Here is a 25,056-nt window from a genome sequence, read left to right as displayed (position 1 = left end):
ATTCCATTATAGACTACCTGGTCAATGGCACACTCCCATGTAAAGATTGGAGTTTAGAAAGCTCCAAACAAAGGCAACACGCATCTACATGTGGAACGACATCTTTGTTCGAAGATCCTACACTGGACCACATCTACACTGTCTAGTGCCTCTCGACGACCTAAAAGTCCTAAGCTCAATCCATGAAGATGTTTGTGAAAATTACTCCGGAGGTTAATCTTTAGCACAGAAGGCTCTTAATGCAGGCTACTATTGGCCTACTATGCATTAAGATGCTAAGGAATTAGTACAAAAGTGTGACCATTACCAACGCTACAATCTGGTACTAGCATTGTCTACTAGCTAACTACATTTGCAGACGAGTTTTTGGTCGTTCATGCAATAGCCAATTGACTCGGTAGGGCGAATACCGCCCGCTACTGGTGGCAAATGCATGATGATCGTGGCAATCAATTACTTCACCAAATAGGTAGAAGTAGAGGCCATGGCTACCATGACTCAGGCAGACATAAAGCACTTCATATGGAGGAACATCATTTGTCGATTTAGCATCTCTCAATCCATCATCATAAATATTAGCCCGCTATTCATAGACAAAGATTTGGCGAAGTTCTTCCAAAAGTATGGCATCAAGCAAGATATGTCCACGCTGAGATATCCTCAAGGTAATGGGCAAGTAGAAGCATCCAACAAGACGATCCTTGAACTTTTAGTTTCATATTTAGTGCCTTTGAAACCCATAGTTTTCATTTAAAACTTAACACATGAAACCTGTAGCTTTCATGTTTAAATTAAACCAATACATGTTTATAGAACCCAAATGTTCTACTATGTATGCCTATGGATTACCATATGACTAACCATGTTTTATTGTACCCTCCGTTTTAGGGATATGTTTTATGGGTTCAAGACATGAAGCTTCATCTTACTGCAATGGGTATTAGAGCCACCATCGAGGAACCTATCGATGCCAAACCCGTTGATGAAGCTCAAAAAGCTTTTGCAATGATCTTCATTCAAAGACACATCCATGATGCACTTCAGACTAAGTACGTCGTTGAGGAGGACCCATGCACGCTCTGGCTTGCTCTAGCTGATCATTTTAATCACTAGAAAGACATTTGCTTGCCTGAAGTAAGACACGACTGGCAGAATTTACTCTTCCAAGACTTTAAGTCCTTGAATGAATATAACTTTGAAGTTTGTAGAATCTGATCACTGCTTAAGTTCTGTAAAGTGGACTTAACAGATGCAGATCTTCTGGAGAAAACCTATTCGACCTTCCATGCCACCAATATTGTCTTGTAACAATAATATAGGGCACATAAGTTCACCAAATTTTTGGATTTGATCTCTGTTTCACTTCTAACTGAAAAGCAGAACCAGCTTTTGATGAGAAATCATCAAGCTTGACCCACTAGCTCTAACGTTTCGCCTAAAGCACATGCGACCAATTCTAGTAGCTACAAACGACAGAAAAGCCATTATGGCCATGATAATGGACGGAAATTCCACCCACAAGCCCAAGATCAATAGAGCTAAGACCCACCCAAGGGAAGAAATATGAGCCAGAAGTGCCAAGCCCTTGTACCTAAGGCCCCAAACTTCATGAACAAGGGAAAAACTACCATTCAATCGGCTTCCACTGAAATGGACATATGCTACTGCTGTGGATCAAATGATCATTGGTCACACATATGCATAGCTTCCCCCGAGACTATTGCTAAGTATCATTCTCGTCGTGAGTCTAACTTTGCCAACGTGGAACATCCCGAAGATGCTACTACATCCTTGGAGATATCAAATTTTCAGGAGGCATCTGCCCCTATGGATGAATAAGTTTTATTCTTCTAGACATGTTTTTAGGGTGCTTTTACTCCTAGTGGCCGAACCCACTTATTTTTAGGTTTATGGTTTAATTTTTGGACAATTTTTCTATAGTATTTGGAATAATTTGTTTGGTTTTGGTTTGTTTTGAATTATGGATAATTATTTTATGGATATTATTTCTCAATTGGTTAATTGAATGAATGAAATTATATTTATGCATGTGACTAATTCAATTAATTTATTTCTAGGTATGACCAGTGGGGAAGTTAGTTGTCTGGCTGATAATGCTACTACGCACATCATATTGTGTAAGCGACACCATTTTACTAACTTCGTACCTAAGAATGCACTTCTGACAACCCTCTTAGGCTCATCCAACCTAATTTAAGGATATGAAAAGGCTCATATAATGTCTAATGGTATTGTCTTAACCATTAAAGATGCCCTCTATTCTCCACGTTCTGGAAGAATGTTGCTGAGTTTTAGAGACATTCGAGATAATTAATATCATGTTGAAACCACTGAAGAGAATGGTTCTGAATTTCTTTGTATCACTTCTTACGAGTATGGCCAGAAATGTACTCATGAGAAGCTGGAACATCTCCCGAGTGGATTGTACATCACAACCATTCGTGGGATAGAGGCCTACCATGTGGCTAGACCTGAGCCCGGGTTCCAGGGCACTTTGCTGCTTTGGCATGATCGTATAAGACATCCCGGACGTGACATGATGCACCGTATCCTCAAATAATCATATGGCATCATTTACCTCCCTATGTTGGATTCCCGCCATGCAAAGCTTGCTCTTTGGGGATGTTAAATACTCAACCCTCAATTACAAAGATTATTCACAACCCTCCTAAGTTTATTCAGAGGATTTAATGGGATATTTGTGGACCTATCCAACCAATATGCAGACTATTTAGATACTTTATGGTGTTAATTGATGCATCAACACATTGGTCACATGCCTGCTTATTGTCCACACGCAACGTTACATTTACGAAACTCCTAGCACAAATTATTAAGTTGAGGGCTCACCACCCTGATTATTCGATCAATTCGATTTGACTGGATAATGCTGGAGAGTTTACATCACAGACTTTTAACGACTATTGCATGTTAGTTGGGATTGAAGTTAAACATCCTGTACCTCATGTTCACACCCAAAATGGCTTGGCAGAAGCTTTCATAAAGTACCTTCAATTGATAGCTCGGACTTTGGTTATGTGAACCAAATTGCCAGTATCTACCTGGGGCTATCCAATACTGCATGCAACTATGTTGGTTTGCCTAAGGCCTACCGCTACCCAACCTCTTTCAACGTTACAATTGGTTATTGGATACGAGCCTGACGTCTCACATTTACGGGTGTGTAGCCTATGTGCCAATAGCAATGCCACTACGTACGAAAATGGGTCATCAGATAAGAATAGGAATCTATGTCGGTAATGATTCGCCATCAATTATCCGCTACTTAGAGCCCTTGACAGAAGATCTTTTTAGTGCACATTTTATGGATTGTCACTTTGATCAGACAATCTTCCCGTCGTTAAGGGGAGATAAGAATGCTAACGTTCCTGTAGAATGCCGTGAATTCTTGTGGTATGCTCCCACTATGTCTCATTTAGATCCCCGTACTGCCCAATCTGAAACTGAAGTACGACGTATTCTAGATCTTCAGAGCATTGCTTAAAGCATGTTGGATGCTTTTATTAATCTAGCAAAGGTGACGAGTTCACATATACCCATTGCAAACGCACGTGCAAGGATCAACGTACCTAGAGTATGCAGTAATACTGCCTAGGAAGGCCGAAGCGTGGCAGACCCCCTGATTCAAAGGATTCACAACCCTGGAAGAGGAAAACAACATAAACTAGTGACCCTACTCTAAATTTGACCATCGCTTACTCATCTGTTCCAATGCATGAAGTTATTATAGATTACGATGATGTCTTAGATGAGACAACTGGGCCTCCCGGGAATCACAAGATTTCGATCCACTACGCAGTATTTGATAAGGTTTGGAATTTGGATGAGATGATCATCGACAATGCATTTGCATACATAGCAGCTACTGAAATCATGCTTAGCGATGATATTGAACCACGTTCCATTGATGAATGCCGACGTCGAATGGATTGGTCAAACTGGAAATAAACAATCCAGGTAGAACTAGATTCGCTTGGGAAATGTAAGGCGTTTGTGTTTGTAGCTCCTACTCCACTACATGCTAAGCCCGTGGGCTACAAGTGGGTTTTCGTAAGAAAGCGTAATTAGAAGAATGAAATAGTGTGATACAAAGCACGCCTCGTAGCATAAGTCTTCTCTCAATGCCTTGGGATTGATTACGATGAGACGTATTCCCCCATAATGGATGTCATAATGTTCCACTACCTTATCAGTTTGGTAGTTTCTGAAAAAATGAATATGCAACTTATGAACGTGGTAATCGCATATCTCTATGGGGATCACTCTTTCTACTAGATTGAGGAGATCACTCTACGGATTGAAACAATCCGGGCGGATATGGTATAATCGTCTAAGTGAATATTGTTATATGAACAATGTACTATGCACATGCGTGTTCACAAAGAAGTCAAATTCTGGATTTTCTAGATTTACGATTATTGCAATTTATGTCGATGACATGAACCTAATTGAAACTCTCGCAAAGCTTGAGGAAATTGTCGTTCATTTGAAATCAAAATTTAAGATGAAAAATCTTGGAAAAACTCGATAGTGTCTCGACCTGGAGGTCGAGCATTGTTTGGATGAACTCTTAGTACATCAATTGAACTACACCCAAAATGTGTTACGACGCTCTAATGAGGAAGATATTTTTTAGCTTGAAGTTCCACACCTAAGTGCAATTGGTGCTTTATTACACTTGGCTCAATGCATTAGACCTGACGTCTTCTTCACTGTTAATCATTTGGCTAGATACAGCAATGCGCTTACATGCAGACACTGGAATGGTGCTAAAGACATTTTCCTTTACCTCAAGGGTATGACGGATTTGGGTTTGTTCTACACCCATAAATCTCATCGAGAAGACGTTTTCCTCTGTCGGTCATCAGGTTGATTCCCTTTTCAGATGAAGGTTATCTGTTTGACCCACACATGACACGTTCTCAAATGGTTATGTCTTTACCGTTGGAGACAACGCTATATCTTGGAGGTCTACCAAGCAAATGCTAGTTGCGACTTATTTGAACCATGCTCAAATCCTCACCTTGCATGAAGCATCGCGTGAGTGGCTTTGGTTGAGAGTAGTCATGGAACATATTCAAAGCACTAGTGGTCTTACTACCTTCGTTAATCTTCCTATAATGATCTTTGAAGATAATGCAGCATGTATCGAATAGTTAAAGAAGGGATACATCAAGGAAGACAACACCAAGCACATAACGCCAAAGTTCTTTTATTCTCAATAGCAACAACAACATCAGAATATTGAAGTCAAGCAAATCTGTTCCCAGGACAACCTGGCCGATCTTTTTACCAAGTTATTGCCCAAGTCTAATTTTTAGAAGCTCGTCCAAGGAATCATTATGCGTAAATTATCTGAGTTGAATTGCTTGTAGTTCTCTTATTTGGAAGTTATGTCTAACTCAAGGGGAGTATCCTGAAGCATACTCACTTAATCTTTATGTACTCTTTTCCCTACAGGTAGGAGCATTTTTCCCACTGAGTTTTGCTACCTAATGAGGTTTTGATGAGGCACCCATCTTAGGATGATCATACTTCGTTGAGTTCACTACTTTCGTCCTATTTGACGTTTGTTTTAGACATTATGTATACTTCTCACTTTTCTCCTTGGCCTATGGGTTTTCACCTACCTTAGGTTTTACCATAGGGAGGTTTTGTGAGTTTTACTACCTATGCATGCTTTCTTTATATTAGAGACTCGCATTCGCCTGTTGTGTCGTCGACTTCATCAACTGTTCTACTTTATCTGCTGAAGATTGATGCGAACTAATTAAGCACACAAATTAAAACCCTCTTGTGACAATTGTAGTAAAGATGCAAGTAGGGATCGTTCTAGACCGGGGATTAGGAGGGATTACTAATTCACTTGGAAACTGACTCAAAAACGTAAAACAAACGTTAAAACACTAAACTAGACTCAAAGAATGCCAAACTAAATAATAAAACACTAAAACAAATCAAAAGACTCAAAGAATACAAAACACTTATAAACACAAACTAAGACACGTTCTAACTAAATTGGACACTAAAGTAAAGGGGGATTGAGGTTTTGACGAAATTAAACTAAATGCAACGATTGTAATTTAAAGGCAGAATGTAAATATGAATGTGATGAAAATATGGATGAATGCTAGCTAGAAGGTTCTTCTCCACACATGTCACACTTGCATACAATTTGATTTTCAGTTGGTCTTTCGATAAATTATGAAACTCAACACCCCGGGTTAATTAGGTCCGCTTAAATTAACCGTCAAGTTTTCCTTAAGTTAATGAATTGGATGGGTTAGTGCAACGCAATTCAAAACATTCTCCAAAAGTCCTTTACGTGAAAAGCACAATAAAGATACAATCAAAGATCATTAAGCATCATGAAAACTATAAGTGTTGACGAGGCATTCGTTACTATGATGAGCATGAAACTAGTGCCAAGAATTCATTTAACGCGATTGTTTATAAGCAACCTCCACTACTTGTGAATATAAGTTCATAACTATTAGGTGAAACTCACTTATATTCTAGCGTCATATTCATGCATGAAAATTAAGCGTGCACTCTCAATAAACATACACAAATAAGTTATCAATCAAGCAGTTAAACAAATTGAATCCAAAATACATGAAATTCCAACCAAAAGTAATCAAATCATATTGCAAGCATAAACATGGTTTCGAATCACCCCCTAACTAAATAGGGATTTAGCCTCTCATGTTCACAACAAGAAAAATAAAATTGAATTTAAACATAAAGAACAAAGGATGGATTACACCTAGACTGCCCAACGATTCCACGTGAATTGGTGCGCGTCGAAGCTCCTCTTTTCTCTTCTCCTTGCTGCGGCAGATTGGTTGTGGTTGGTTTTTGGATGTGTTTCGGGGTTAGGGATGGTTTAATGGTGGTTTAATGGTGCGGCAAGGTTGTGTGGTGGTGTAGAAAGGGGTGTAAGGTGGTGGAGAGTGGTGGAATGGCTGCGGCAGTGATGGGGGAAGGCTGGAAATTGGCTAGGATGGAAGGAATATGCACGGATTATGGAAGGAAAAATGGAAGAGAATCTGTGATGGTGGCTGCGGGATGGAAAGAATGGTCTGTTAGGGTGGCTGCGGATTCAATTAGGTTTATTTTTTGATAATTAGGGTGAATTGGTTGCGGCTGTGATGGAGAAAAAGTGAATGGCAGATTTGCGGCTTGGTTAAATGAATGGGATCATGGCTGATTAGAATAAGGAATATGGTATAGAATATTAGGGTGAATGGTGTGCCAAAATGCATGGCAAAGAAGACTAATCCTATATGGTGGCTGCGGCTTTAGATTTTCTTTTTGGTTTCTTAGGTTAATCATCAAATGGGGGGCACGGCTTAGATAAAAATAAAATGGGATGGTGGCTGCATGGTAAATAGGGTTATTAGGGTGTGACGACTAGCTTAGGAATTATATATGGTTTAGAAAAATAAAACCCTAGCTTATTAAATCAAAGGCTTACAAAAATTAGGAAATTAAATAAGAAATATAAAGGTGCGGCTAGGATTGAATTTGGGAGAGAAATAGGTTTAATTCAGAAACAAAAGGGCAAGGTGCGGCTAGGGTTAGGTTAGGAGAGGGAAATAGGGTTTAAGTGAATGACAATGGACTTAAATACCCCCCCTTGCACGGCAAGGGAAGGAAAAGAAAGTGCAAGGGCACGGCTTGGGCTTTAAAGTGGGCTAGGGCCATGGTTTTGTGTCCTAAAATGCATACAAGGCCGTCAAAGTGGCTAGAAAATACGGACGTTTAAGTTTAGGAAAGGTTACCAAAATGGGAAACTTAGGGTTAACTTTCCTACTTCAAGTAGGAAACCTTGTTTGAGTAGGATTCCTCGATTTGGTAAGAATTCATCGTTGGAGTAGGAATTCGTCGTTTCTTCAAGTCTTCAACTCATTCATTCCTCTTTCGCTCCAAAATACTCCAATTTGCATCTTCTTGCACACTTTGGCCTTATAATCTGAAAATACACAAAAGTGGCCTTAAACACTAAAATAGCTAAGTAAACACAACCACGAGAACAAGCTAATTAAGTCGCATGAATATGCTCCTATCAAAGATATGATGTGATGTTTTGTTTGAGTATTTCTACACTCAAGGGGGAGTGTTGTAGTCATATTTAGAATAGGAATGTGATTGTGCAATGTCTGCTTATATTCATGATCTTTCTGCTTCTACCAGCTATCGTTTCAGATGATTTCTTTCATATGTTTTCTTTGTAAGTAGGGTTCCCTTATCGTGTTACTTGCTATGTTATTTCCATCAGTGAGGTTTGGCTTTATGTTCCCCTTATTTGTATTTCTATTTTTATCTTAATAAGATTAATTTATAAAAAATTAAAAATTATAATAAAAAAAAAAAAAAAAAGAAGGAGTGTTCACAACACGTTATTAGCACAAGAAGCTCTCGTGTCGGTGGAAAGCACAACGCCATAAATCTGGTAAAACACTACCTACCTCTTACCTATGTCGGCTAGAATCTCATAGATAAGAAAATCTTTTCATTTCATCTTCATATCTCTGTAGCTTTTTAGCTAAAATGGTCCCTGAGATTTGCATAACACATCACTTTGGTCCTTGAGATTGAAATGGTCCTTGAGATTTTCCACCATCCATTATTTTGGTCCTTCCGTTAAAAACTCCGTTAAGTGTCTTAAAGCTCTTGGCCAGAAGTTCAGGCAATTTTCAAAGCTTCGTAACTCAATCGTTTCTTAACCAAATTCGACCCATAATATATCAAAATGAAGATAGGAAAGTGTAGAACAAGATTATACCTATTTGAAAGCCTAATGGTTGCCAGAGATAGCCGAAAAATAGTTTGAAAGGTGACTGGTCCGTCGGAAAACTGGAAAACTCGCCGGAAACTAGGTAAACTTTAAACGTTCATAACTTCTTCAATACTGAATGAAATCGAGTGTTTTAAAAACGAAAATCATACTTCTTAACTAGACGAAGAGAATGGTACCTTTGTAGATGGCTAAATCATCGTGGTGTGGCCGAAAAATGACTCAAAATTGGCTATCTTGTTCTCGAGTTAGCCACTTTCGAGCCATTTTTGGGCTAAACCACAGCGAATTAGCTGTTGAGAAAGGTACCAGTCTCTTCATGTTGTTGATAAGTATGATTTTTTTTTTAAATCACTTGATTTCATTTACTATTGAAGAAGTTATGAACATTTAAAGTTTACCTAGTTTCCGGTAAGTTTTCCAATTTTCCCGCGGACCAGTCACCTTTCAGGCTATTTTTCGGCCATCTTCGACAACCATTGGGCTTTAAATAGGTATAATCTTGTTCTACACTTTCCTATCTTCATTTTGATATATTATAGGTCAAATTTTGTTAAGAAACGATTGAGTTACGAAGCTTTAAAAATTGCCCAAACTTTTGACCAAGAGCTCTAGGACACTTCAAGAGTTTTTAACGGAATGACCAAAATAATGGATGGTGGACAATCTTAGGGACCATTTCTATTCATTTTCAATCTCAGGGACCAAAGTGATGTGTTATGCAAATATCAGGGACTATTTTGGCTAAAAAGCCTATCTGTGTATGACTAATTTTTTGAAAGTAAATATACATTTGGTAATATAACTATTATTATTATTGGTAGAAAATCTAACAACCATGTAAATAGCCTCTTGAAAGTTGTTTGTCCGCCCAGTACCTAAAACATATCGAAATTTTTGAAAATTCCAACGGTGCGATCGTCGTAGATGTTTGAAACACCAACCCAGTTTCCAATTCTGCAGAACATAGGACATCCATCTTATGAGTACCAAAACTCCATTTTCAGTAGCACAAATCAAAAGTTGTTCGATAACCTCTTATCCATCTCATACTAAAATTTGAGTCAAATCTAATGGTTTGATATTCTCATAATTTGCAGATACTACTCTTGACTCCAAAACTTATGGGAACTGTTTTGACTCTTTCGAAACTACAAGAGCGATAACTTTTCTATATATATACAAGTGCATACATGTGAGTTAAAACTATAGAAACAAACAAATAAAAGGAGCCTTCACAAAGATTGCTCATGTAAGCATCAGTACTTGGTAGTATCCCATAATGGGGAGGCACTTAAGATTGCTCATGTGAAGCCTCAGTACTTGGCAGAATCTCGGAAGAGGGAGATATAGAGATATTGATCATGTGACACCCCAATACTTGGCAGAACGCTAGAAGAAGGGGGCACTGATGGTTGATTATTTGAAACCTCAGTACTTGGTAGAACTCCAGATGGTGGAGGCAATGACTGCCTTTGAAATAGAGCCATGAACCTTTGATGGTTACTTTGAATCCGATTTTTGGATTCTTACAGCTAGTCGAGCTTTCTCTTCATGCTTATTGAGTAATTATTTGCAATCATGTGTAACTCTCTATTCTTATGCTTGACCCCTCTAATTTCTTGTTTAAGGCTTGTTACCTCAGCCATTAGTGATTCAACTTGGAAAGTTCCAACTAGTAGGTGTTAGCACATATTGGATAAAGAGCTCGCACACTGAATACTGAAATCCAAATAGTCTTGAACAACCAATTCATCATACCTTTTTGAAAGTATTCTTTTGTCTTTGGGAGATAGAAGATTCCTATCTACTACTGTGGTAGTTATATCATTCTTCATCACCGAGTTCCCAACCGTAAGAGGACCATTAAAGGATAAGAAGGATGGGTGCCATATGTTGCCTTGAAGAAGCATATCAGTATCTTCCATAACATTCAAATTAAAATGATGGTCAGATAGGCAAGCCATTTTTAGAAAAGATGAAAGAAAAGGAAATCAGATAAAGTGAAATCTCATAGGCTATTTTCACATGAAGACAACTTTCTGAGTATGCTTTTGGATACCATTGATGCCTCTATAAAATGAGAGGCAACATGACCACTCGTTCAAAAATCAAAGAGACATCAGTCTCTGAATTTCAAAAGCCGGATTTTCCTGAATTAATTTCCTTGTCACTTCTCAGACATAATCTCAGCTCTGGATATCAAGGACAACTTTGTCAAAATTGAAACACGTGAATTTTATTGTTCCAACTACACCACCGTTGCTGACAAGCGTGAAGGAGATGGTCCCAACAGCAGCACTACCTGCTATTGGGAAATCCCTATATATGTTGACTTTCATCCTCCATGGCAAAGCAGAGCTCCAAAAATGTCTAACCCTTTTTTTTGCTGAGAATACATCTTCAACCAAGCCTCACAAAATACCCAATCTTCCTCCTCTCTGAAAATACCTCTTCAACCAAGTCCCTCAAAATGCCAAACTTATTTTCTTAGCCAGAAATTTTGATCGAGAAGCTTTACATCAACATCAAATCCTTTTACTGTTTTTCTTCAAGAATAAAAGTATCTCATATCTTCAGGGTCAAGAGCAAAAGTATCATATCATGCTCTTTCCCTGTCTTTTCCTTTGCCCTTGCACTTACTTGCAAGACAAGGTGAAAGAAAGCAATCATTTGAAACATGAAATCAAACTTCCGATCTGGAACTGATTGCCTGGAACCTTTGCCTGGTTGTTTACCTTGCATTGCTCTTAAGTAGTCATCTTGAACTGTTGTTGGAGCCGAGTTTCAAGTCACTAACATCGCAGAATAGTTGGTATGCTTTTGGGTCTTTACACTGAAGTTGCCAAGTATGGATAAGTCACCAATAGGTGATGCTTTGAAGGACCATTCAAAGGTAAAGGATGTGCACCACTTTTGTTGTGTAGAATGCTAAAGTTGAATGACCAATGACAAACCCATAGAAGTTCAAAAAGGAGAAAATGAGTGCTAACCAAGTGAATGGAAAACCAAAGTTCAATGATGGGAATCCTACTCATAGCCCAAGCAAACTCTACCAGTTTATATCATTCACATGATGTACAAAAAGGTAATCCAAATTTTGAAAATTACTAATTAATTACAACTTATAGAGATGTTGCACGGATTGAAGTCTCACTAAAACTATCCATAGATTTGGCACTATTGAAGCATGACAGTTGCCACATGGATTCAAGTTCCATAAGGATAATCCAAGGACATGGCAATTTTAATAAATCTTCTGCTTGAACCATGATGGATGTATAGGTTCCAATGATTCAGCCCCCTAGAAGTGGGGATTAAAAAAATCCAAGCTCTATAACGCTCTAGAGAAGGTTATGATCTAAATTCTTTAAACAATTAATCTAATAAGAGATGATTGTTCTAGAAGAGACAATGTAAAGCCCCTGAAGAGGCAATGATATCCAAAGTAATGAAATGCTTATAAATATGCATACGCATGCGCATGCACATGAGAATTATGGGATCACAAATTGATGATTACCAATGTTAATTTTGATTTTACAATAGCTACTAAATTCATCAATGAGTTATGCTAATACTGAGCCACATTCTTTTGGTCGTCAACAAAAAGAAAACTTATTGGCCAAAATGGAGAAAGGCAATTGTATTAAAATTTAGTAAGAACGTGGAAAAATGGACTTATAGTACAAATTGCCAAATAATTTTGAACCCAGAAGGTTACATATGGGCATTTGTAATGTAGTAAACTCACATGGTATGACACAAGGTTCCTAGTTGAAACCTGAAATTTTAATACAGTCCTGTAAACTTGATTTCCTATTGTGAAACTTGTTCATTTCAATGGAGAATAATACATATTATACGAAGGCTTATGAAATGCCCAAAGGATATCTTCATAAGTAAATCCCTCAAGTATACATGGAAGCAAGTTGCTATGTATAAATTCCAAAGGAGAATGTGTCATGAAGTGTAGATAATTTTTGAAGGATTCAAATTGCTTGAAGAAAGCCGTGGAAGGGTAAAACATAAATTACGTACTCAATACCAATGGATGGTATAAATTACCTTAGTGAGTACTATCATTATGATATTATTGCAACATACTAAATCTCTTGTAAAAGTTGATATTAGATTGAGACTCATGAAGAGTCTAGAAAGATTATAAAGTGTTGAAAGTAATATTGTCTCGGGCTGCAGATTGAGCAATATGGCAACACAAGTCTTATCCATGATGCTTATGGTATTAAAAAACCATATGGATTGAAGATCATGAGTTGAACACTCAATGGTTAATTAATATTTAGACACTAAGAAAGATCATTCATTATCATGAGGGAAATGATGAATTGATATTTGGTCCAAAAGTACCACATTTTAGTGAAGTATGTGCCTTACTATATTTAGCCTAGTACATTGAATCAAATGTTACATTTCTAGTGAAGCACAATACCAACATATAGGTACTGGTATGAGGTTAAACTTATCTATTAATAACTCCAGGAAATTATAGACATATATTTGTTCTATTCCAAATAACTCACTAATAACCATGGTCTTATTGGGCAAGCAAACTCTGAATATCTCTCGAGCTTGCATACAAATCGCTCACAGAGAGGATTTGTTGCATACGGAAATGGATTGATCCTACAACTGTCAAGGAAGTAAATATTCATTGCTACATCTTCATCTCTCAGAAATACATATCTCCAAAGTTTTTCAATGCACATGAGCTTTAGAAGGCCAAAGTTATTGAAGTCAGACAAATTTGTTCCAGCAATAACCAGGTAGATTTCTTCACCAAATCTCTACCAAAGTGTACATTCCAGAAGTTGGTACATAATATCATATTACATCAACTTTGTAATCAGTCAAATTGAAGAATTTGAAATCAAGGGTAGCATCCAAAACAGATCAAGGTTTTAACGAGGCAACCGATATGGGCATCTAAGGAGGAGTGTTGTAAATGGAGGTGTGAATGCCCATTGTAATAATTAAGCAACTAAATATGACTATACTTTGTTGTCAAAGAAAAAGTCTTTGGTAGGTTTGAAAAGTTTGATAGGTTTGCTAGACATTTTGCCTATAAAAGATTGAAGAATAAAGAGAGGAGAGACATACGAAGGAAAGGAAAGAAAAGAGGAAAAGAAGAGAGAAAAGAAATAAGACGTATGCAGGAGAAAATATTAGTGAGCTAGGCTAGAGAGAAAAGAGAAAATAGTGAGGTTATTTTGTACACCTATTATTTTAGATAATGAAAGAAAGTGCTATTGTTGCCTTAAGGACTTAGGCACATTTGCCGAACCTCATAAATATTGTGTTTTATTTACTTTATATTCCACTACACATATATCCTCAATTTCACAACACTTTGTTATTTTTCCATTTCCTCTTAACAGTTATTTTTCTAAATTTCTCAAAAGTCCCAATCTTTGTCATCTCCTTCCCATCACAGCAAAACCCAAAGGTCGGAGCTAATAGGGACTTTACGACACACACAAAAAGGTTAAAAACACCTATAATACTTGCAAGAATGACAAGGATATTGTAGTATAAATGGTTCTTGCAAGGTCGTTCTCCATAAGGATTATTAAATAATTCAAAATAAACCAAATTCTAATTAATTATTGTACATCAAAGATTTGAGATGATTGATTTTATGACTTAATTTAATAAAAACGAATTTAATTAATGAAAGTAGACAAATCTACAATATTAAAGATGAGGAAAAAGGACTATTAATGAGATTAAGTGGGACTCACCTAGACTTAGTCTTTCACTAGAGGGCCTTAACAAGACCAACCCCTCCTAAAAACCATTGGATTGCTAAGACAGTGTGCTTCCCTTCGTCTTGTTGCTTCGCACCGTTTCGCTGTTTTGTTTTCACTTATTTTTAAACAAAAAACTTATTTAGTACTATTTTCAGTTTTCAAAACAATGAAAAATAAAAAGTGAAAATTAGTATGACACACCGCAATCTAGAATGTCCTATTGGACTTCGAAATTGAGTTGTACTGGCCAACACCAAGAAGGTGACGAAGCCATAAATTATGGTGATGTGAAAAATGTGGATAAATTTAAACCTAAAAATGACTAAATGCAAGAGTGCGCATGTGAGCGGGATTGAACCTATCTCCTCTATCAACTTTTTGCTAGAAATCCTCGTCGACACAAGAGCTCTGTCACTGAATCCTAGAAGGGCGAAAAATAAGGGTGAGTAGGCCTGAAAATAAAGTGTTATAAAAACCTTTTTGAAAATATATAACGCATCGCCATCAAACAAGTATAGTTTCCGAACACTTACCGTAAACAATAATATTTCAAAAATACGATAAATCATAATATTTCACATGTAGAACATATAACACCCAATAATGACAATATCTCGTATAGACAAACAAATAATGTCGGATGCTCATCGATATATGCTGACGCACGAGTTCATGCAGAGGTATTTTGACATTGGACCGGATGTAATAATGATTTACGCTCTAGTACTATAATCACATGAAGGCTGGCGCTAAAGGGTCACATACGAGTCTTATTTTCCTATAGCAATCTAGGACAAGATTGGCACCTACAATGGATCCAAAAGTAAGCGTCTGGTGTGATTTGAACATATATGATCATGCCACGGTAATTCGATAATTCTAATCAACATAATACTATTCATGATTGTAAATATAATAATAGTAGCATGCACGATGAGCAGTGTAGCATGCACGATGAGCAGTTAACATATATGATCATGCCACGGTAATTCGATAATTCTAGTCAACATAATACTATTCATGATTGTAAATATAATAACAGTAGCTGAAGAAGGTCTCAAGAGAGAGAAAGCTCAAACAAGAACCATAAATGGAAACCTTATATAATATTCTTTTACTGAAATTTACCAGATTAGTTATAAATGAATATTCCCTTTACTATGTATACTTCATACAAAGCTTACAAACTAAGCAACCTTATAACTACCCAACTCACAAGATTATGACACATGTAAAACATCAAGATATGCCACATATCTCTATCAGAATCTTACATCACTCAATATCCCTCCTCAATCTCAACTGGGAAATCTTATTTTAAGATTGGAACAATGACAAACAAAAGTTGGACCATGAAGACCTTTGATCAAAACATCGGCAACCTGATCTGCAGTGGCAATATATTCAACCTGAAGATCTCATTTTTGAACCCTTTCAAGAACAAAATGGAAATCAGTATCCAAATGTTTAATACGAGTGTGAAAATAGGATTCGAGTAGAGTGCTAGAGTAGAAACATTATCATAGTGAAGCAATGGTGGCTAAGGAAGAAAGACATGCAGATCCTTCAAAATCAAACGAATCTAGGCTATATCAGCAGTTGCATTAGCCAAGGCCATGTACTCAGCCTTGGTTGAACTTCGAGACACACTACTTTGTTTCTTAGCTCGCCAGAAAATAAGGTTATGATCCAAGAAAACAACATAACATGTTGTGGACATTCGAGTATTAAAATAATAATTGAGACCATAATCAATAGTACACTGTAAGTATCTAAAGATGGGCTTAACAAGATGAAAATGTGCATCAATAAGATGAGCCATAAACTGACAAGCAAAATTCACAACAAATGCAATGTTTGGATGGGTAAACAAAATACTGAAAGGCACCCACAAGGCTTCTATAGATAGTAGGATCAGGATTACCTTCATCCTTTAGCAACTATGTATGTGGCTTACAAGGAGAATGACATGACTTGTAGGATTCCATATATGTCTTTTTGAGCAATTTTTTAACATACTTTGATTGAGAAATAAAATGATCCCATTACACTTATAGGTGACCTGAAGACCAAGAAAGAAGGTTAAATGACCCATATCCTTCACATCAAATACTTCACCCAAACTGTCAATAACTTGCTAGACAAGAAGAGAGTCTGAGCTTGTAATGGTTATATCATCGACATATAAAAGAAGAGCAACCACATATGTATTGGAAGCTTTGAGAAACAAACTTGGGTCTAAATCTAAAACAACAAAGCCTAAAATAGGCAATAGGTAGTAAACTTGGAGTTCCATGCTCTAGAGGCTTGTTTAAGTCCAGAAAGCGAGTTAACAAGCTTACAAACATAATGAGGATGAATTATATCTTGAAAACCCTGTGGCTGTTTCATAAAGACTTCCTCTTGTAAATCATTATGGAGGAAGGAATTTTTTACATCCAACTACCTTAAAGACCATTTATGTGCAGTAACCAAAGCAAGAACAATCCTAATAGTACTTTGCTTGACCACATGATTGAAAGTATCATCATAATTCAACCCTTGCTCTTGCCTATACCCTTAAGCCACTAAACGAGCTTTATACCTGGAAATAGCTACATTTTGATCCTTCTTAATCTTATAAACCCACTTATTGCTAATAATATTCTTATTGGATGGGGCAAGAACCAATTCCCAAGTTTCTTGCTTCTGTAATGCTTGAAACTCCTCAGTCATAGCTGCTCTCCAATGAGACTGAGAGACAGCAACCTTAAATGAAGTAGGTTCACCTGAATCCACAATGCTCAATACTGCATTATAACCTTTAAAAGCAACTTCATTTGGAATACTAAGATGAGAAGCTAAATCATTAGCAAAACCAACCAAGTTATCAGATTCTCTTTGAGAAGCAACAGTGAACTAAGAAGAGTCAAACTCAGAAACAGCCATAGAACCGTAGCTTTTTTCTAATCTTGCATAGGATGGGAAGAAGATACTAATCTTCGAAAAGAAAAAGAATTAGAATCACTCGAAGAGGTAAAAAAGGAGAATTACCTCAAGTTGAGCATCATGATGGGCAGGCAACAAAGGTTCTGTAGAATGCTGGAGAGAAGGTGTGTAAACTTGAGAATAAGAGGCTCATGAAGAAAAGTCAATCCTAATACCCTGAACCATAATATTTGGTATAACCTGTGTAGACCCATTCAAAGATCTTACTGAACTAGAAACATCACTGAGAGACAAAGAACCATTATCAATTTGGGCATAATTATCAACAGATTTAGTAGTGTCAACATAAAAAGTATTTTCAACAAATAGAGGAATAACATAGGGAACGGTCACTAGATGTCTTGATAGAACTGTTGTTTCATTCTAAGAACTGGGAACAATTGAATTTGTATGAAAAGGAAATACTTGTTCAACATGAACAACATGCCTGACAATGAACAACTTTTGTTTCCCTCTGTGATAACATATAACACCCTTGTACCATAAGGTATACCTCAAACGTACACATTTCTTTCATCTAGTCTTTGGTTTGGTAGAAATATAGGGCCTAACATAGGGATAAACTATTTTACCAAATATTTTCAAAGAACTTAACACAGGATGAGAACCAAAAAGCTTAAAATATGGAGATTGCATATCTAAAGACTTACAAGGCATTTTATTTATGAGAAAAATGGCATGAGAACAAGCATGAAACCAAAAGTTGCGAGGTAACTTAGCAGTAGTTACCAAAGTAATTGCAATCACATTTTGTTGAGGGGTATAAGGACAGGAAACCATATGTATAATCCCATTAGATTCTAACAACTTCTTGAAAGCATTACTCATGTACTCACCACCACCATCAGATTGAAAGAATTTCACAGAGGCTTGAAAATGATTCTTAATGAAAGCATAAAACTTCTCAAAGATAGAATACACTTGAGATTTATAAGTAATAGGAAAAATCCAAGTGAATTGAGTAAAATCATCAATGAAACTAACATAGTATTTATAGCCCTTAGTGTATACAACTGGTGATGGTCTCCAAACATCACTACTAATTCTCTCAAAAGGTTTTACAAAAGTATGAGAACTAGAGGAAAATAGTTGTCTAGACATCTTGCCACACATACAAAATTCACAAACATGCTTATTTACATCAGGTTGGTAAAGAACCTTAGAGTAAGATAACATACTATTCAAGACCTCATTTCTAGGATGACCTAGTCTATGATGCCAAAGAGAAGCTTTCACCATTCATCCCAGAAAAACAGTTGGTTGTAGTAGCTTATTGTAGTTGAAGAAAAGACTCTTAGTAATGTAGTACATGCCTTCCTTACTCTTCTTCTCATTAGAACCTTCTTTTTTGCCTTATCTTGCACCAAAAAGCCAAAACTCATCAAGAATAACAAAATAATTATTATCCCTACAAAGAGTACAAACAGAAAATAAACTGCCAGCAAGTGCAGGAACATGCAAAACTGTAATAAGATTCAATGGTAAGAATTTTAATAGAGGTTGAACCAGTGCTCTTGATTGGAAGACACTCTCTATTGCCAATTGCAATCTTTTGATCTCCCTCAAAAGGTGTAACCAAATTCAAATATACCATCTCTCCAATCATATGATGTGTGGAACCAGTGTCCATTATCCAAGCATGATTGAGCTTAAAACTAGCAGAAGCATTAGCTGTCATAGCAATGAGAGAATGAGGTCGTTAAGCACCTTGAAATGCGTAGTTATTCATGTAAAAATAGTTCAATGTTGTATGACCACATTTGCCACAGATTTGTCACTTAGGAACTGTGGCAACAGAAGTAGAAGATTAATCATTCTTGTAGAAGCAATTGGGAGCAGTGTGCTCTCTTTTGCTACAAATTTGACATTCAAGGATGATGGTTGATTTTTTTTTTTTACCACTATTACCATTCCAAAAACTCCAAGTAGATCCCCCTTTGAATTATTACCAGCCTAATTAAAATAGCCACTAAAAGTTCTGTTGTTAAACGTGCCATTACCTCCTCCATTAAACCTCTGTCTAGAACCATTGAAACCACTATGCTTTTATTAGAATTGAAATTGGAGCTGGTGTTGTTCTGAGTAAACCCTCCATTATTTCCACTACCATTTCCATTGTTCCTTGGATATTGTCCCATAAAACAAGTACCACCATTGAAATTGTTATACTTTTGAGTGGATGATTCTCCATGATAAAACTGCATTTGAGAACCAAAATTAAAGGACTCTTGTGGATAAAATGGTCTTTGTGCACCCATTGCAGATGATTCTCCTTGTGAAAGCATGCTAGCCATAGGAAATGTAGGTTGAGATCTTCAGCTATCTTCTTAGCACTGAGAAGCTGAGCCCAAAATTCTTTTGGGGTGATTGGTGATTCACTAGCCATTATTATTGCCTTGATCATGTTATATTCTGCAGGTAATCTAGCTAAGGCAGCTACAATCAAATCATTCTTAGATGCACTCTCTCTTGCAGCCAAGCCTTGATCTTTCAAATGCCTAATTCCAAGAAGATAATTCTCAACAGAATCAACCCCATTTATGATTAACCCTAGCTCAAGACACAATAGCATAACAATCAGTTAAATGAGTCCAAGCGTCATAAGTTATTTTGCTTCCAACTACATACTCAATTGCTTCATCACCCAGTGTAACAATCAATAGACTAAGTAGAGCTTTATGAACTGTTATCTGCTCACGATATGCCTCTGTAATTTCTTTTGTAACTCCTTTCTCCAAACAAACAACATACTTGGGAGGCCAAACATTAGATTCATCAAAGTAATCAAAAAGATCATAACCTTCAAGAATTGATCTAAATTGAAAGACCACTTTGCAAAGTTGTTATCATTCAATCGAATGGTAAGCATACCAAGTAATCCATCAATTTTCAATGGTTAAGAAGTCATAGAAACAATTCACAGTCAAAATTATACAATTGATAGAAAGACTAGAACTAAATCACCAAATGAACTCTATATACAAACAATAACAAGCACAGAGCTTCGTGCTCACAAATTTCAATTTCAATTACAGAGCTTCGTTCTCTCAAACTCCAAACTTCTCCAAGAATAAGCAACGAACATAGAGCTTTGTGCTCACTGAGTCCAAGCTTCAAGAAAAATTGAGGCTTTGTGTCCTAGACAACTTAATTTCTTCAATTTTCTCAAACAATTTAGGCTTAGTGCCCTAAGACAACTCTTCATGCTCAATTTTCACAGAATTCATATCAACAATTACCAAATTCATATCAAGAATCATCACAATTCAGATCTATAACAAATAGTCAAACAGATATGGTTTCATGCCTCATCATCAATTAAAGATTCAATATCAAAGAATCATAAGCTACAAATAAAAGATTCAATGAGAAACAACCTGAATTGCAACCATCGCCATAGTCGAAGAACACCGATCAACAACACCTAGAATCTTGAAATTACAGACACGAATTACACAATTCAACTCAAATTATCATTGAGACTCAGATTCGATGAAAAACCTAAGCTCATGATACCATAATAATAGTAGCAGAAGAAGATCTCAAGAGAGAGAAATAAGAGAGAGAAACCTCGAACAATAACCAGAAATGGAAAACTTGTACAATATCTTTTACTAAAATTTACCAGATTAGTTACAAATGAATATTCCCTTTACAATATATACTACATACAAAGCTTACAGACTAAGCAACCTTATAACTACCCAACTCACGAGATTATGACACATGTACAACATCAAGATATGCCACATGTCTCTATTAGAATCTTACATCACTCAATAGTAAACACATTTTAGTCGAATGGAGATTCTTTTTTCTTTTTTCTTTTTTACTGTTGTAATTTATATCATTGTTTCGATATTAAAAAAAAAGGTTATTTTGTTGCATTCATTTATGTTACATAGGAAATCTATAGTTGAAAACCCAATAATACGAAAAAATAATCTTATTTTGCCTTGCGTTCTTTGTTCTCTTTTTCTTTTCCTTTTTTGGATGCCTATAGATGTGCTGAATTATGAGGAAGATATAGCCACCGACACAATAAAAGCAGCAACAAATCCAAGGGTAGCCAACCACGTCCTCATTTGTAGACCACAAGGAAGCGTTATATCTCAGTTGGATTTGATTTCTTGTTGGAAGAAGAAGACCAAACAGACTTTTAGAAGGATTCATATCCTAGAACAAGAAATCCTCAAGCACTCTTAAGAGTAAGAATAATTCTAATCTACATACAACTGCATATTAAAGTAAAGATAGTGGGTTCATATATCATACCTTCCTCTATGGATACTCAGAATATGTTTCTTGCAGTTTTAACAACAAAAAAAAAAAGAAAAACAACATTTAATTTCACTTTTTCTTCGTTATGTTAGAGAAAAACGAAGGTGAACCTATTATAATTCTAATTCATTTGATTTTTTGAATCATATGGATGGTGATGATCTCATTTATTATTTTTTTTGTTTGAAGAATTTTGCTTCAATTTCCTGCAGCCCTTCCTCCCCTAGACAATGTATGTGCGGCAGTCATTTACAGTGTATTCATCAAAGGTCAGATGAGGATTGAACTCTTAGCGAATGACCTAGAGGCCTCATAATTATATCCTGATTAGAAGTACACTTCCATTAATAACTTTCTTGATATTTGCTTGGTTGATCCTCCCAAGCCAAAATTAGCATTATTTTAAATAGCTTCCTTGACATTTGTTTGTTTAAAGTATTATTGTAATTTCTTTTTGTTTAACAATGTAATTATATAATTACGGCTTTATATGCTATAACATTGAGCTTATATCGTCAAAGAAGTGATTCCTCACTTATTTTCTCCTTATGCTCACTCAAGTAAATTTCTATACCTTGATTTTCTGTTGATTTTATTTAATCCAACAACTAGAAATAAACATAAGCGTACACATAAAGAAAAAAGTGGACGGAAATCGTTTCCTTGTATATGTTTAGCTTCTCTCCGTATGACATTAGTGATCATTTGTCTCCATGCATGTTTTGTGGTGGTGTGGTATGGAAGCGTCTCTTTTCAATGTAGTATGATTGAACACGAGAAAGATATATGTAGATAACAAACATCAAATACTAATATTTTGTTTGTATGAAATTGACGGGACATAATTTTTGTCCAAATTAATGAGTAAATGCCTAATTTTTATAAAAGACTCTAGGTTACCAGTTAGGCAGTTGCACCACAAACCTAAAGTAGCAAGGAAGACAAAAAAGATACCAAAATTTACTAAATAAATGCTTCAAAATTAATGGTGTCTAGAAATTTTAACTAATTGAAAAATTAATGATAAATCTCTATTGATTAATTCGTCATCATAGCACAATATGAGCTAAACCACGTTAAATGTTTCAATGACCAACTTCATCCAATTTTCCGTCACTTGAGAGGTATGTAACACATTTTTGAGGACATAAAGTCTTCACTAATAGTCTCAAAGATACGCATATTGCTCTTCAATGTTTCATTGTCAAGCAGTGGAAAACGGTTTAGCCCTCAAAAGTGAGTCACAGTAGTCACACAATACACCCTTTGATTAAAAATTAAATGATATCGCCACTTAGTATAACAGTCTAGTGGTATTCCTCTTTACTTGCAAGTGAGAGGCCTTAGGTTCGACTCTCACGAAAGACAAATTTGAATCACAGTATTGCTACCCCTCCTCCTTAGTGTAGACAATATCGTTTGTTAAAAAAAGAAAAATTAAATAAGATTGGTTAAGATCACTACTAAGAATAACTTCTTGGGTGACGAAGGGAAAAGCGTCGCACAAGGGCCAAAACCGTCCTCGGAAACATTGGGCGGCGAAAAGAGCGTTGCACAAATTCTGTCACACAAAGCTCATGACGTCAGGCATTGAGCGACAGAACTGGTGGTCGTTGCGCATAGCTAGTGATGAAACTGGGGTTCGACCCCCAAGCTCTTGCGCGATGAACATATGGCATCGACCCACAAACACTTGCGCGACGAACATACAGGTTCGACCCACAAACTCTTGCGCGACGGATATAAAGGCCATCACAGTAAGATTTTAAAATTAGTTTTCTAAATTATTTATTATTTATATTTAAATTAGTTTTGTAAATAACTTATTATTATTTTTTTCGTTTATGTAAAAATGAATTTAATGAAATTAAAAATAGAAAATGTAAAGAAGAATATTGAATTAAAAAAATTATTGTAAATGTACATACAATGGAAAAAAAATATTTTAATTTGAAAACAATTTAAAACAAAACTAAAAAAAAGTAGTCCTTGACGTCACAATCGCCGGCTAGTGGTGTTGTTGCTGTGTCGGGGGGCTGGGAGGTTGTTTTTGGAGTTGGTTCAACGTCGGGGAAGTGAACGGCAAAGATTTGAAGTGCGCGACATATTTGGTTCATCAAATTGTTTTGGGCCACAATCTGATCCTTCAAGCCCGCCACTTCAGATGTCATCGTTTGGACCTCTTCAGTTCTCTGCCTTGAGGATAAGGCAGACGGGTCCCGAATGCGAGCTTTCCTAAGCCCTCGGTGAACATTCCCATGCCGACGATCAAGGGTCTGATCAAGCGTGTCTGTCATGATCTAAAACCCAGCATCCTCAAGGGGAAACACTTCCTCAATTAGGGTCTCTAAGGGAAGCTGGGAAGCCACCTCCTCCGGAACGGTCTGGCCTTTCTCCACCATGGTGGACTAGAAAAATGAAATAAACAAATTAATTTGATATACATGTAATTAATATTAATACTAATTGAATATTAAAAATTTGAAATAACTTACATGAAGCTGCTCCGTCAGCTCATCCCCGGGCCAAACGTACACCTCCTTGAACATGTCAATTTCAGGAAACTTTGACCCCCCCTGAAAAAATTTAAAAAGTGTTAATATAGATTACCAATTGTGTAATAAAGAGTAAAAAGAATGAAAACTTAAAATAAATGTACGGTTACCTTACATCGCTCCTCCAACCTATAAGAGAAGCGTCATGAGCCAGATCGGTGAAGAAGTTTCTTCTTCGACCGATTTATTGAGTTTTCCTTCACTTTTTTCTGTTGAATTAAAAAAACGTATTAGTTTAGATATTTATAACAAATGAATGAAAAAATGAAAATTTTATTTAAAATTGTAAATTTTTTTATTAATATATTATTGAAATATATATTATATGTACCAGGTATTTCTCGGCCGCAAAGCCACTCCCATTCATCCCGACGGTCCACCAACTCGATAGGGCACCCAACTTCTAGAGCGACCTACGGACCGTCATATAGCTCATAATACTTGTGGAGGTCGCTCTTCCATTGAGTGAACCTACTGGAGCAAAGGTCGTTGATGTACTGCATTTGATTGGCAACGAGGTTGGAGAGCTCATAGTGATGCTACAAAACTCAACAAATAAAAAGTAGTTAAAATTTATAGTCTTTGTATACTTTAATAAAAATTTAGTATTTGAGCTTGA

At 36.4% G+C, this 25,056-nt stretch overlaps 1 long non-coding RNA gene across 1 annotated transcript; it reads right to left on the bottom strand.

Annotated features, from left to right (window-relative positions):
• Positions 1 to 23,876: 23,876 nt before the first annotated feature.
• LOC148693082 (uncharacterized) lies at positions 23,877 to 24,629 on the bottom strand. Its single transcript, XR_015953052.1, has 3 exons — positions 24,548 to 24,629; positions 24,378 to 24,458; positions 23,877 to 24,290 (listed from the first exon to the last, which is right to left on the bottom strand). It is a non-coding gene; the product is annotated as an uncharacterized LOC148693082 (long non-coding RNA).
• Between the last annotated feature and the right edge of the window lie 427 nt (positions 24,630 to 25,056).

Source organism: Pyrus communis, chromosome 11 (genome assembly GCF_041283825.1).
Source record: "Pyrus communis isolate YQ-2024b chromosome 11, ASM4128382v1, whole genome shotgun sequence".
Classification (NCBI taxonomy): domain Eukaryota; kingdom Viridiplantae; phylum Streptophyta; class Magnoliopsida; order Rosales; family Rosaceae; genus Pyrus; species Pyrus communis.
The sequence above is the reverse complement of the archived record's forward strand: the minus strand, read 5'-3'. Positions and strand labels throughout refer to the sequence as shown.